This window comes from Podarcis vaucheri (genome assembly GCF_965113315.1).
Source record: "Podarcis vaucheri genome assembly, chromosome: 12".
Taxonomy (NCBI): Eukaryota; Metazoa; Chordata; class Lepidosauria; order Squamata; family Lacertidae; genus Podarcis; species Podarcis vaucheri.
The window spans coordinates 1,861,792-1,874,291 of NC_138750.1; the positions used below are offsets into that span (position 1 = coordinate 1,861,792).

Sequence of the window (12,500 nt, forward strand, 5' to 3'; positions counted from 1 at the left end):
AGGTCCTAAAGCCCGGGGGGTCAGCGTCAGAAGCGTCCCGAAAGGAAGAGACCACGGGGGGCAGAGGGACTCAGAGAAGAACGGTCAGGCGGAAAAGGTGGAGTAAGGCTAGGGTACTTAGCTGGTGAACAGGGGGCGGAGACTCAGACGGAGCTTCGCCGGTCTAACCCTTAAGACGTAGAGCTGCCCGCAGCAGCTTGAGAATGGAAACTGTAACTCAATAAAGACTTTTACTTAATGATCGCTAGCTAGCGTGATCCTCTGTGAGCTAGGATCTGGAAGCAGCTCTGACATTAACCCTTACCCTTACCCTAACCCTAACCTTAACCTTAACCCTATCCCAATCCTAACCCTAACCGAAACGCTATCCCTAACCCTAACCCTAACCCTAACCCTAACCGTAACCGTAACCGTAACCGTAACCCTAACCCTAACCCTAACCCTAACCCTAACCCTAACCCTAACCGTAACCGTAACCGTAACCGTAACCGTAACCCTAACCCTAACCCTAACCTTAACCGTAACACTAACCTTAACCCTAAGCCTAACCGAAACGCTAACCCTAACCCTAACCCTAAACCTAACCCTAACCCTAACCCTAAGCCTAACCCCAACCCTAACCCTAACCCTAACCCTAACCCTAACCCTAACCCTAACCCTAACCCTAACCGAAACACGAACCCTAACACAACCCTTACCCTAACCCAATCCTAACCCTAACCCAATCCTAACCCTAACCCAAACCCTAACCCTAACCCTAACCCTAACCCTAACCCTAACCCTAACCCTAACCCTAACCCTAACCCTAACCCTAAGCCTAACCCCAACCCTAACCCTAACCCTAACCCTAACCGAAACACGAACCCTAACACAACCCTTACCCTAACCCAATCGTAACCCTAACCCAATCCTAACCCTAACCTTAACCCTAACCCTAACCCTAACCCAATCCTAACCCTAACCGAAACGCTAACCCTAACCCTAACCGAAACACTAACCCTAACTGTAACCGTAACCCTAACCCTAACCCTAAGCCTAACCCTAACCGTAGCCGTAACCCTAACGCTAACGCTAACCCTAACCGTAACGCTAACCTTAACCCTAAGCGTAACCGAAACGCTAACCCTAACCCTAACCCTAACCCTAACCCTAACCCTAACCCTAACCCTAAGCCAATCCTAACCCTAACCCTAACCAAAACGCTAACCCTAACTGAAACGCTAACCCTAACCCTAACCCTAACCCTAACCCTAATCCTAAACCTGACCCTAACCGTAACCGTAACACTATCCGTAACCCTGCCTAACAGAAACGCTAACCCTAACCCTAACCCTAACCCTAAACGTAACTGTCAGGGGTTCAGGAGCAGAGGCGAGGGAAAGGGAGGAAACAGAGAGCGAGGGGGAGGAGGCAGAAGAAAAGATGAGTGATGACGACGACCCGAGATCTCCGAGTCTTTCCAGTGAATCAGAAGATTCACAAAAAGGAGCACCAGTGGCCAGGGCAAGGGGGGAGACTAGGGGGACACCCCAGGAAGATAGAGCCAGAGGGGACTCAGAGGGGAGCAGTTGGAAATCGGGACCAGCGTCACCGCCAGAGAGCAGGGAAGAGGAAGGGCGCCAGGGCTCAAGCGCTGGCAGCTCACAACAGGAGGGAGGGCACGAGTCAGGAGTGGCCACACCTCCATCGGGGAGCGAGGAGACGGTTAGACGGAAGGTGGAAGGTTGGGCGCGCGCGCCAAGTTCAAATGCACAGGAAAGTGGCGCAGTAGGCAGCCCGGAAAGGGAGCCAGGTCCTAAAGCCCGGCGCAAGGAGACAGAAGGGTCCGGGGGGTCAGCGTCAGAAGAATCCCGGAAGGAAGAGACCCCGGGGGGCAGAGGGACCCAGAGGAGAACTGTCAGGAGGAAAAGGTGGAGCAGGGCTAGGATATTAAGTTGGTGTACAAGGGGCGGAGACTCAGACGGAGCTTCGCCGATCTAAGCATAAGACGTAGAGTTGCGCGCAGCAGCTTGAGAATGGAGACTGTAACTCAATAAAGACTTTTATTTAATGATCGCTGGCTGGCGTGATCCTCTGTGAGCTAGGATCTGGAAGCAACTCTGACAGTAAGCTCCGTCCCTACAAATTGTGGGCATCCACGGCCTCGCGGAGAGGAGAGAAAGCAGGTGCCTACTAGAGAGCTCACGAACGGCAGACGCTATGACGGCCGAACAGCAAATAGCGGAACTGAGAGAAGCAGTGTCACGACTGAATGCCGAGGCGCTGGCATCCAGGAAGAGAGAGGAGGACGCAGCTGCCGCCAACAGAGATCTCCAGGTCAGGTTGGACGTGCTTACGAAGCAAGGGCAACAGACACCCAAATCAGAGGGGATTGGGTTGGGGAGACGCACAGGCGGTCTGGTCTCTCACTTCGATGGGAATTTGCAACAGTACCCCAACTTTAGAGCAGACGTAATGTGTGCACTGCAACTACTGCACAAAGACTTTAGAGATGAACAAGAGAAAGTGGGGTTCATCATGTCCCATTTGCACGGAGACGCAAAAGCATGGCTGCGCAATTTGTGGAGAGATAAGGATCCTGCGCTCCAAAATGCGGACGCCTTTATTAAAGCGATGGATGGGTGTTTTTTATCCAGCATTGACGTGGATCTTGCCCGGAAGGAGGTGCATGGACTAAGACAAGGGAGAGCCAGCGTGAGGCAGTACCATGCCCGCTTTTTCGCTTTGGTCAGTGCCCTGGAATGGGACAGAGATTCGGCGCCTGTCAGAGACCTTTTTTGGGAGGGCTTGCACAGCTCGGTTAAAGATGAGATTGCGAGGGGGGAGAGACCCCGGACCACGCAGGAGGTCGTTCAGAGGGCGCTGGCGGTGGGAGTGCGGCTGGAAGAACGTCCGTGGAGCAGGGAAGAAGGGCGCAGCGGGCGCGAACCAGCCAGGGGCTCCTCCTTCCTTCCCAGAGAAGCAGCGCGTGCGCAATCCACGCCTCCAACAGGGGGAGGGGTGGAACCGATGGAGGTTGGGAGTGCAAGGGCTCAGTCAGCAGCCAGAGCCCTAGCACCGGCAGCAGTGAAAGCGAAGCCTCCTAGAGGGAACAGGAAATGTTATATCTGCGAGGATCCAGGGCATATGGCGAAAGAGTGTCCCCGGAGGCTCCACAAGCACACTGCAGCCTCAGCAATGGTGACTGCAGCAACGCAGCAAGGAGAACCACAGCAGGGAAACGACGATGTCTGGCTGGAGGAAGAGGCACTGGGGCCCAGCCAGACGTGTCAGTGAAGCAGTCCCCAGGGAATTTACCGCCCATGGACCCCCTCCCGCCCAAGCCAGTAGTGAGGCTCACCGCATCGCTCCAGCTACCCAATGGAATCACCATGGACGTGCCAATCACCGTCGACTCGGGAAGCAATGCCGATTTCATAGGGCAGGACTTTGTCGACCGGCACGCTATACAGTTGCTGCCTGCCACGCTGCCCCTGCAGGTTGTCACGGTGGATGGCAGGGAGCTGCTAGGGGGGCAAGTGGTGAAGCAGACGCCACCAATGGTGCTGCGGCTTGGAAATCACAAGGAAATCATCAGCTTCAACGTCACTCAACTGTCGGACACGCCTATTGTATTGGGCATGAGTTGGCTGGACAAGCACAGCCCGGCGCTGGCTTGGTACCAGAGGCAGCTGACCTTCGGCTCTTCCTTTTGTGCTGAACACTGCATCATGCCCCGGCAGGCAGGGGAGCAAGAGGAGTCACAGCTGCTGCTAGGCACGCTGCAAGCGATTGCCCACAAGTACGCAGAATTTTTGGAGGTTTTCTGCGAGAAGGAGGCAGACAGGCTACCCCCCCACAGACCATATGACTGCAAGATTGACCTGCTGCCGGGGGCGGCGCTGCCCAAAGGGAAGCTGTATTCCATGTCTGAGGACGAACTGCAGGAACTCAAAGAGTTCATAGATCATAATTTGGAGCGCGGTTTCATCCGAGAGTCCAGGGCAGCGGGGGGCAGTCCAGTATTCTTTGTTAAGAAGCGAGACACGCCCCAAAAAAGACTCGTGGTGGACTACCGCATTTTGAACAGTGTGACCAAGCCGTCGGACTTCCCCATGCCCCGAATCGATGACCTCCTCGCAAAAGTGCGCAAGGGCAGCGTCTTCACCAAGTTGGACCTGCGAGGGGCGTACAACCTCATTCGCATGCGGGAAGGAGATGAGTGGAAGACAGCCATGTTCACGCCCCTGGGCACCTACGAATATAGAGTTATGCCTTTTGGATTACAAAATGGCTCCCACGTTTTTCAAGCTTTCATGCATCACGTGTTGGCAGGGCTCCTCTACAAGACGTGCGTCTGTTTCTTGGATGACATCCTGATCTTTTCGGAATCGCAGCAGGAGCATGACAGACACGTCAGGGAAGTGCTGAGCAGGCTGCAGCAACATAGGCTGTACGCCAAGCTTGAGAAGTGCCAATTTGACGTGACGGAGGTGGATTTCCTGGGCTACAAGTTGTCTGACAAGGGGCTCGCCATGGACAGCACCAAGGTTCGAGCGGTGTTGGATTGGAAAAGCCCACGCAACCGGAAGGAGGTCCAACGGTTTGTCGGCTTCGCGAACTTCTATCGCAAGTTTATCAAAGGCTTTGCTATGCAGACAGCGGCCATCACGGACACGCTCAGCTCCAAGAAAAAGAAGTTCATCTGGACAGCGCAGGCGGAGCAGTCCTTTCAGGCACTCAAGCGTCTCTTCGCGTCGGAAGAACAGCTGCTTCATGTCGACCCCAGCAGGCCGATGAGGGTTGAAACAGACGCCTCAGACAGGGCCGTCGGAGCCGTCCTGCTGCAGAAGGACCCGCAGGGGGTTTGGAGGCCGGGAGCGTTTTACTCCAGGAAGCTCAGCAAGTCCGAACAGAACTACACCATCTGGGACAGGGAGTTGCTGGCCATTCATGCAGCATTCAAAGCGTGGAGGCACTTCCTGATCGGCGCCAAGCACACGGTGCAAGTATGCACGGACCACAAGAATTTGGAGCACTGGCGCACGGCACAGTTCCTGAACCAGAGGCAGATACGCTGGGCTGAGTTCTTTGCGAACTTCGACTTCCGAATAGAGTATGTCCCTGGGGACACCAACATCATGGCGGACGCGCTCTCCCGTAAGCCACAGTATCTGGAGGACGTCACGCCAGCGGCCGCCATGCACATCTTCGCACCAACAGTGTGGGCGTGCGCTGCGGCGACAGTGGACCTGGAGGCGGTGCGACGAGCGTTGCAGAATGACTCCTTCGCGCAAGCTAAGATGGCAGAGATGCAAAGGGGCAAGGCGGCGACCGATGGGTTCCAGCTGAGAGATGGATTGCTCATCCGTAAAGGGGCCATCTACGTGCCGGGAGACGAACTTCGCGCCAAGGTACTGCATCAGCTGCACGACGCGCCCACTGCCGGGCACTTTGGCAAGGAGAAGACGGTGGAATTAGTCGCCAGGGATTTCTGGTGGCCCGGAATGAGAGGGGAGGTCGCGGACTACGTGGCGAGGTGCGACACCTGCCAGAGGGCCAAACCAGTGCACAGACCGCCGGCCGGACTGTTGGAACCGCTGCAAACTCCGGTCGAACCATGGGAGAGAGTCGCCCTGGACTTCGTCACGGATCTGCCCAGCTCGAGGGGCAAGACGGCCGTGCTGGTGGTGGTGGACTTGTTCTCCACGATGGCACATTTCATCCCGTGTGCGAAGGTGGCCACGGCGGAACAAACCGCCAAACTGTTCATAGACCACGTGTTCAAGGTTCACGGTCTGCCACGGTCTATTCTGTCCGACCGCGGACGGCAGTTCATCTCGAATTTCTGGCAGAAGCTGATGGGCTTCCTAAACGTCAAGATCAACCTGGCGTCGGCGAGACACCCGCAGACCAACAGGCAAGCGGAGCGGGTCAATCCCATCATGCAGCAGTACCTGAGATGCTATGCGAATCAACAGCCGGCGACGTGGGTGGATTACCTGCCGCTCGCCGAGTTCGCCTACAACAACACGAAGCACGTGTCCACGGGGGTCACGCCGTTCTTCGCCAACAATGGGAGGCACCCCAGAACCTTCCCGGGACTGGAAAGAATGGTGGAGGGGGAGCCGCAGACAGCAGATGCGTTCGCGTCGGAGTTGCAGGAGGTCCACGATCAGCTGCGGCGGCACCTGGAGCTGGCCAAACACGCATACAAGGTGCAGGCAGACAAACACAGAAGGGTTGGCGAAGAGATCCAGGTGGGAGACTGGGTCTGGTTAGCAGCCCACGCAGTGCCGGCCAGGTCGTTGGCCAAGAAGAAACTAGGGCATAAGCAACTGGGGCCCTACCAAGTCGAAAAGCAGGTCAACCCGGTAGCTTTCAGGCTGGCGCTTCCGGAGGGTTCCAGGATGCATCCGGTGTTCCACAGATCGGTGCTCACTCCCTACCAGACACCTCACAGATTTCAGGAACCAGGAACGGCGCCGAGTCCGCTCCGAGACGGAACCGGGCAACGGGGAGTGGCACAGGAGGTGCGCATCAACGAAGTCACGGAGATTTTGGACTCCAGATGGGGGGAAGAGGGGGTAGAATACCTTCTCGCTAAGGAGGGCACCCCGGCCAGTGCCAACAGCTGGGTGCCGGGTTACGCTTTAGACGAACCGCTGCTCAAGGAAGAGTTTCATGCCCTTTTCCCGCATAGGCCAATGCCAGCGGACTTTTTCGACGACTGGCTTTTCACGCCCACGCTTTCAGCCAGCACGTTCCGGGGGTACGACTCGGATGAGGAACCGACACGAGACGCCAGTTCTCCGGAGGGGTCGCCCTCGGGATCTGCTTCAGAACCATCGTATTGGTGGGATGATCGACCAGAGGAGCAGTGGCGCAGGAGGTGGCTGGAGGGTCCAGGACGAGCAACGCCTCCAGAAGGAAGCGAGGGAGAGACGGACATGGACGTTTTCGGGGACGACCAGGGTTTCGAGCACGGCGGCACAGAGATGGAAGCAGAGGTGACCGTCGTCGACGAGAGCAGGGAGGAAGAACCGGAAGACTTCAGATGGCGGCCCGCCACGGGAAGCGAACGGTACCCGACATTCGTTCCCTCGACACGGCAGCACCCAGCTCCAGCACCGGAAGGCGGGGAGGGGGGAAGAGGGGGCTTCGAGGGGGGGATGGATGTCAGGGGTTCAGGAGCAGAGGCGAGGGAAAGGGAGGAAACAGAGAGCAAGGTGGAGGAGGCAGAAGAAAAGATGAGTGATGACGACGACCCGAGATCTCCGAGTCTTTCCAGTGAATCAGAAGATTCACAAAAAGGAGCACCAGTGGCCAGGGCAAGGGGGGAGACTAGGGGGACACCCCAGGAAGATAGAGCCAGAGGGGACTCAGAGGGGAGCAGTTGGAAATCGGGACCAGCGTCACCGCCAGAGAGCAGGGAAGAGGAAGGGCGCCAGGGCTCAAGCGCTGGCAGCTCACAACAGGAGGGAGGGCACGAGTCAGGAGTGGCCACACCTCCATCGGGGAGCGAGGAGATGGTTAGACGGAAGGTGGAAGGATGGGCGCGCGCGCCAAGTTCAAATGCACAGGAAAGTGGCGCAGTAGGCAGCCCGGAAAGGGAGCCAGGTCCTAAAGCCCGGCGCAAGGAGACAGAAGGGTCCGGGGGGTCAGCGTCAGAAGAATCCCGGAAGGAAGAGACCCCGGGGGGCAGAGGGACCCAGAGGAGAACTGTCAGGAGGAAAAGGTGGAGCAGGGCTAGGATATTAAGTTGGTGTACAAGGGGCGGAGACTCAGACTGAGCTTCGCCGATCTAAGCATAAGACGTAGAGTTGCGCGCAGCAGCTTGAGAATGGAGACTGTAACTCAATAAAGACTTTTATTTAATGATCGCTGGCTGGCGTGATCCTCTGTGAGCTAGGATCTGGAAGCAACTCTGACAGTAACGCTAACCCTAACCCTAACCCTAACCCTGGCCCTAACCCCAATCCTAACCCTAACCCTAACCCTAACCCTAACCCTAACCCTAACCCTAACCCTAACCCTAACCCCAACCCCAACCCTAAACATAACACTAACCGAAACGCGAACCCTAACGCAACCCTAACCCAATCCCTATCCCTAACCCAATCCTAACCCTACCCCTAACCCTAACCCTAACCCTAACCCTAACCCTAACCCTAACCCTAACCCTAACCCTAACCCTAACCCTAACCCTAACTGAAATGCTAACCCTAACCCTAACCCTAAAAATAAACCTAACCGTAACCCCATCCCTAACCCTAACCGTAACTCTAACCCTAACCCTAACCCTAACCCTAACCCCAATCCCAATCCCAATCCCAACCCTAACCCTAACCCTAACCCTAACCCTAACCCTAACCCTAACCCTAACCCTAAACCTAACCGAAACGCTAACCTTAACCCTAATCCTAACCCTAACAATAACCGTAACCCCAAACCTAACCCTAACCCTAACCCTAACCCCAATCCTAACCCTAACCATAACCCTAACTGTCAGGGCTGCTACCCAGTCCCAGCTCACATAGGACCACGTTAGCCAGCGTTCACGTTAAAAGAGTCTTTATTGGGTTACAGGTTCCATTTCCAAACTGCAATGTGCAGCCCCACGTCTTCTATGTCAGACCGGCGAAGACCCGTCTGAGTCTCCGCCTCTAGCACACCAGCTTAATACCCTAGCCTTGCTCCACCTCCTGCGCCTTTCCTTCCGTCTCTGGGTCCTTCTGCCCCCCGTGGTCTCTTCTCTCCTACTCTCTTCTGACGCGGACCCCCCTGACCCTTCCGCCTCCTTGCGGCGGGCTTTGGGACCTGGCTCACTCTCCGGGCTGCTTACTGCGCCAGCTTCCGCTGCATTTGAACTTGGCGCGCGCGCCCAACTCTCTACCTTCCTCTTGATCGTTTCGTCGCTCCCGGAGGTGGGCGTGACTACTCCTGACTCATGCCCTCCCTCCTGCTGAAAGCCTCCGGAACCCGATGTCTGGTCCCCTTTCTCCCCGCTGCTCCCGGCTGGGCACGTGGGTCCCGATCTCCAACTGCTGCTCTCTGATCCCTCTCTGGACCCTTCTTCCTGGGGTGTCCACCTGCTTTCCCCCCTTGCTCTGACCGCTGGCGCTCCCTTCTGGGAATCCTCTGACTCACTGGACAGGCTCGGTGATCTCGGGTCGTCATCCCCACTCATCCTTCCTTCGTATTCCTCCCCCTCGCTCTCTGTCTCCTCCCTTCTCTGCGTCTCTGCTCCTGAACCCCTGACACTAACCCTTACCCTTACCCTTACCCTTACCCTAACCCTAACCCTAACCCTAACCCTAACCCTAACCCTTACCGAAACGCTAACCCTAATCCTAACCCTAACCCTAACCCTTACCGAAACGCTAATCCTAACCCTTACCCTAACCCTAACAATAACCCTAACCCTAACCGTAACCCTAACCCTAACCCTAACCCTAACCGAAATGCTAACCCTAACCCTAACCCTAACCCTAACCCTAACAATAACCCTAACCGTAACCCCAACCCCAACCCTAACCCTAACCCTAACGGAAAGGCTAACCCTAACCCTAACCCTAACCCTAATCCTAACCCTAACCCCAACCCTAACCTTACCCTAACCCTAACAATAACCCTAACCGTAACCCCAACCCTAACCCTAACAGAAACCCTAACCCTAACCCTAACCCTATCCCTATCCCTATCCCTATCCCTATCCCTATCCCTATCCCTATCCCTATCCCTATCCCTATCCCTATCCCTATCCCTATCCCTATCCCTATCCCTATCCCTATCCCTATCCCTATCCCTATCCGTATCCCTATCCCTATCCCTATCCCTATCCCTATCCCTATCCCTACCCCAACCCTAACCCTAACCCTAACCGTAACTGTCAGGGGTTCAGGGACAGAGGCAGAGGTGAGGGGGGAGACGGAGAGCGATGGGGAAGAATCCCAGGACAGTGAGGAAGAGGATGACAATGACTTGAGGTCTTCCATGAGTCTCTCAAGTAAATCGGAGGATTCCCAGAAGGGAGCGCCCCTGGTCAAGCCAAGGGGGTCACAGGGGGGACTTGCCAGGAGCAGGGAAGCAGCAGGGAAACCCCGAGTGGGAGTGGGAGATCGGGGCCGGCTTCCCAGCAGGAACGAAGTGAAGAGAGTGGAGTTCCCAGTGTGACACACGGAGCAGAGCAGGAAGGAGACGGGAAGGAGATCGGGGCAGGATGTCCTGCCGGAAGGGGTGGAGAGTAGTACAGGGAGTAGTGTAAGTGTCAAGAGGAAGGTCAGGGGTAGCGAACGCGCGCCAAGTTCAAATGTGGATGCGCGCGGAAATGGAGAGAGCCCGGAGGAGGAGCCTGGCCCCAAAGCACGAAGGAGGGGGGAGCAGGCATCTGAGGAATCCGCTTCAGGACAGAGCAGGAGGGAAGGAACTCAGGGGGGCAGAAAGACCCTGCGGAAAAGGAAAGACAGGAAGAGGTGGACTAGCACAAGCCTCTTAAGCTGGTGTAGGGGCGGGACCGATTCAGAAGGGACTTCAAACCTCTAGGCTAAGAGACGTGGGGCTGCGCGCCTCGGTTGTGGAACCAATAATGAACTGCAATAAACATCGTTGTATATAAGAAGAGCCTGGCGTTGGTCTTTTGTGAGCTGAGACCTGAGGCAGCCCTGACAATAACACTAACCGTAACTCTAAGCCTAACCGAAACCCTAACACTAACCATAACCCTAACCCTAACCCTAAGTCCAATCCTAACCCTAACCCTAACCCTAACCCCAACCCCAATTCTAACCCTAACCCTAACCCTAACCCTAACCCTAACCGTAACCCTAACCCTAACCCTAACCCTAACCCTAACCAAAATGCTAACCCTAATAGTAATCCTAACCCTAACACTAACCGTAACCCTAACCCTATCCCTATCCCTATCTCTACCCCAACCCTAACCCCAACCCTAACCCTAACCCTAACCCTAACCCAAACCCTAACCCTAACCCTAACCCTAAGCCTAACCCTAAACCTAAAACTAACCCCAACCCTAACCGTAACCCTAACCCTAACGGTAACACTAACCGTAACCCTAAGCCTAACCAAAACCCTAACCCTAACCCTAACTGTAACACTAACCGTAACCGTATACCTGAACCTAACCCTAACCCTAACCCTAACCCAAACCCTAACCCAAACCCTAACCCTAACCCTAACCCTAACCCTAAACCTAATCCTAACCCTAACCCCAATCCTAACCCTAACCCTAACCCTGAACCCAACACCAACCCCAACACCAACTCATACCCTAACCCTAACCATAACCCTAACCGAAATGCTAACCCTAACCCTAACCATAACCCTAACCCTAACCAAAACGCGAACCCTAACCCAACCCTAACCCTAACCCTAACCTGAACCCGAACCCGAACCGGAACCCGAACCCGAACCCAATCCCAACCCTAACCCTAACCCTAACCATAACCCGAACCCTAACCCTAACCCTAACCCGAACCCGAACCCCAACCCCAACCCCAACCCTAAACCTAACCCTAACCCTAACCCTAACCCTAAACCAAACCAAAACACTAACCTTAACCCTAATCCTAACCCTGACAATAACCCTAACCGTAACCCCACCCCTAACCCTAACCCTAACCCTAACCCTAACCCTAACCCTAAACCTAACCCCAACCCCAACCCTAACCCTAACCGAAACGCTAACCCTAACACTAACCCTAACCCTAACCCTAACCCTAACCCTAACCCTTACCCTTACCCTTACCCTAACCCTAACCCTAACCCTAAGCCTAACCCTAACCGAAACGCTAACCCTTACCCTTACCCTTACCCTAACCCTAACCCTAACCCTAAACCTAACCCTTACCCTAACCCTAACCCTAACCCTAACCCTAACCCTAACCGTAACCCTAACCCTAACCCTAACCCTTAGAGAAACGCTAACCCTAACCCTAACAATAACCCTAACCGTAACCCCAACCCTAAACCTAACCCTAACCGAAACCCTAACCCTAACCCTAACCCTAACCCCAACCCCAACCCCAACCCTAACCCTATCCCTAACCCTAACCGAAACTCTAACCCTAACCCTAACCCTAACCCTAACCCTAACCCTAACCCTTACCCTAACCCTTACCCTAACCCTAACCCTAACCCTAACCCTAACCCTAACCCCAACCCCAATTCTAACCCTTACCCTAACCCTAACCCTAACCCTAACCCTAACCCTAACCCTAACCGTAACCCTAACCCTAACCCTAACCCTAACCAAAATGCTAACCCTAATAGTAATCCTAACCCTAACACTAACCGTAACCCTAACCCTATCCCTATCCCTATCTCTACCCCAACCCTAACCCCAACCCTAACCCTAACCCTAACCCTAACCCTAACCCTAACCGAAACGCTAACCCTAACCCTAACCCTAACCCTAACCCTAACCCTAACCCTAACCCTTACCCTTACCCTTACCCTTACCCTAACCCTAACCCTAACCCTAACCCTAACCCTAACCG

The 12,500-nt window shown here is 55.1% G+C and overlaps 1 long non-coding RNA gene across 1 annotated transcript in view; it reads right to left on the minus strand.

The window, feature by feature from the left end:
• LOC309515247 overlaps nt 1-12,500 on the minus strand; it is a 284,278-nt gene that overhangs the window by 92,601 nt on the left and 179,177 nt on the right. The window lies entirely within an intron of this gene.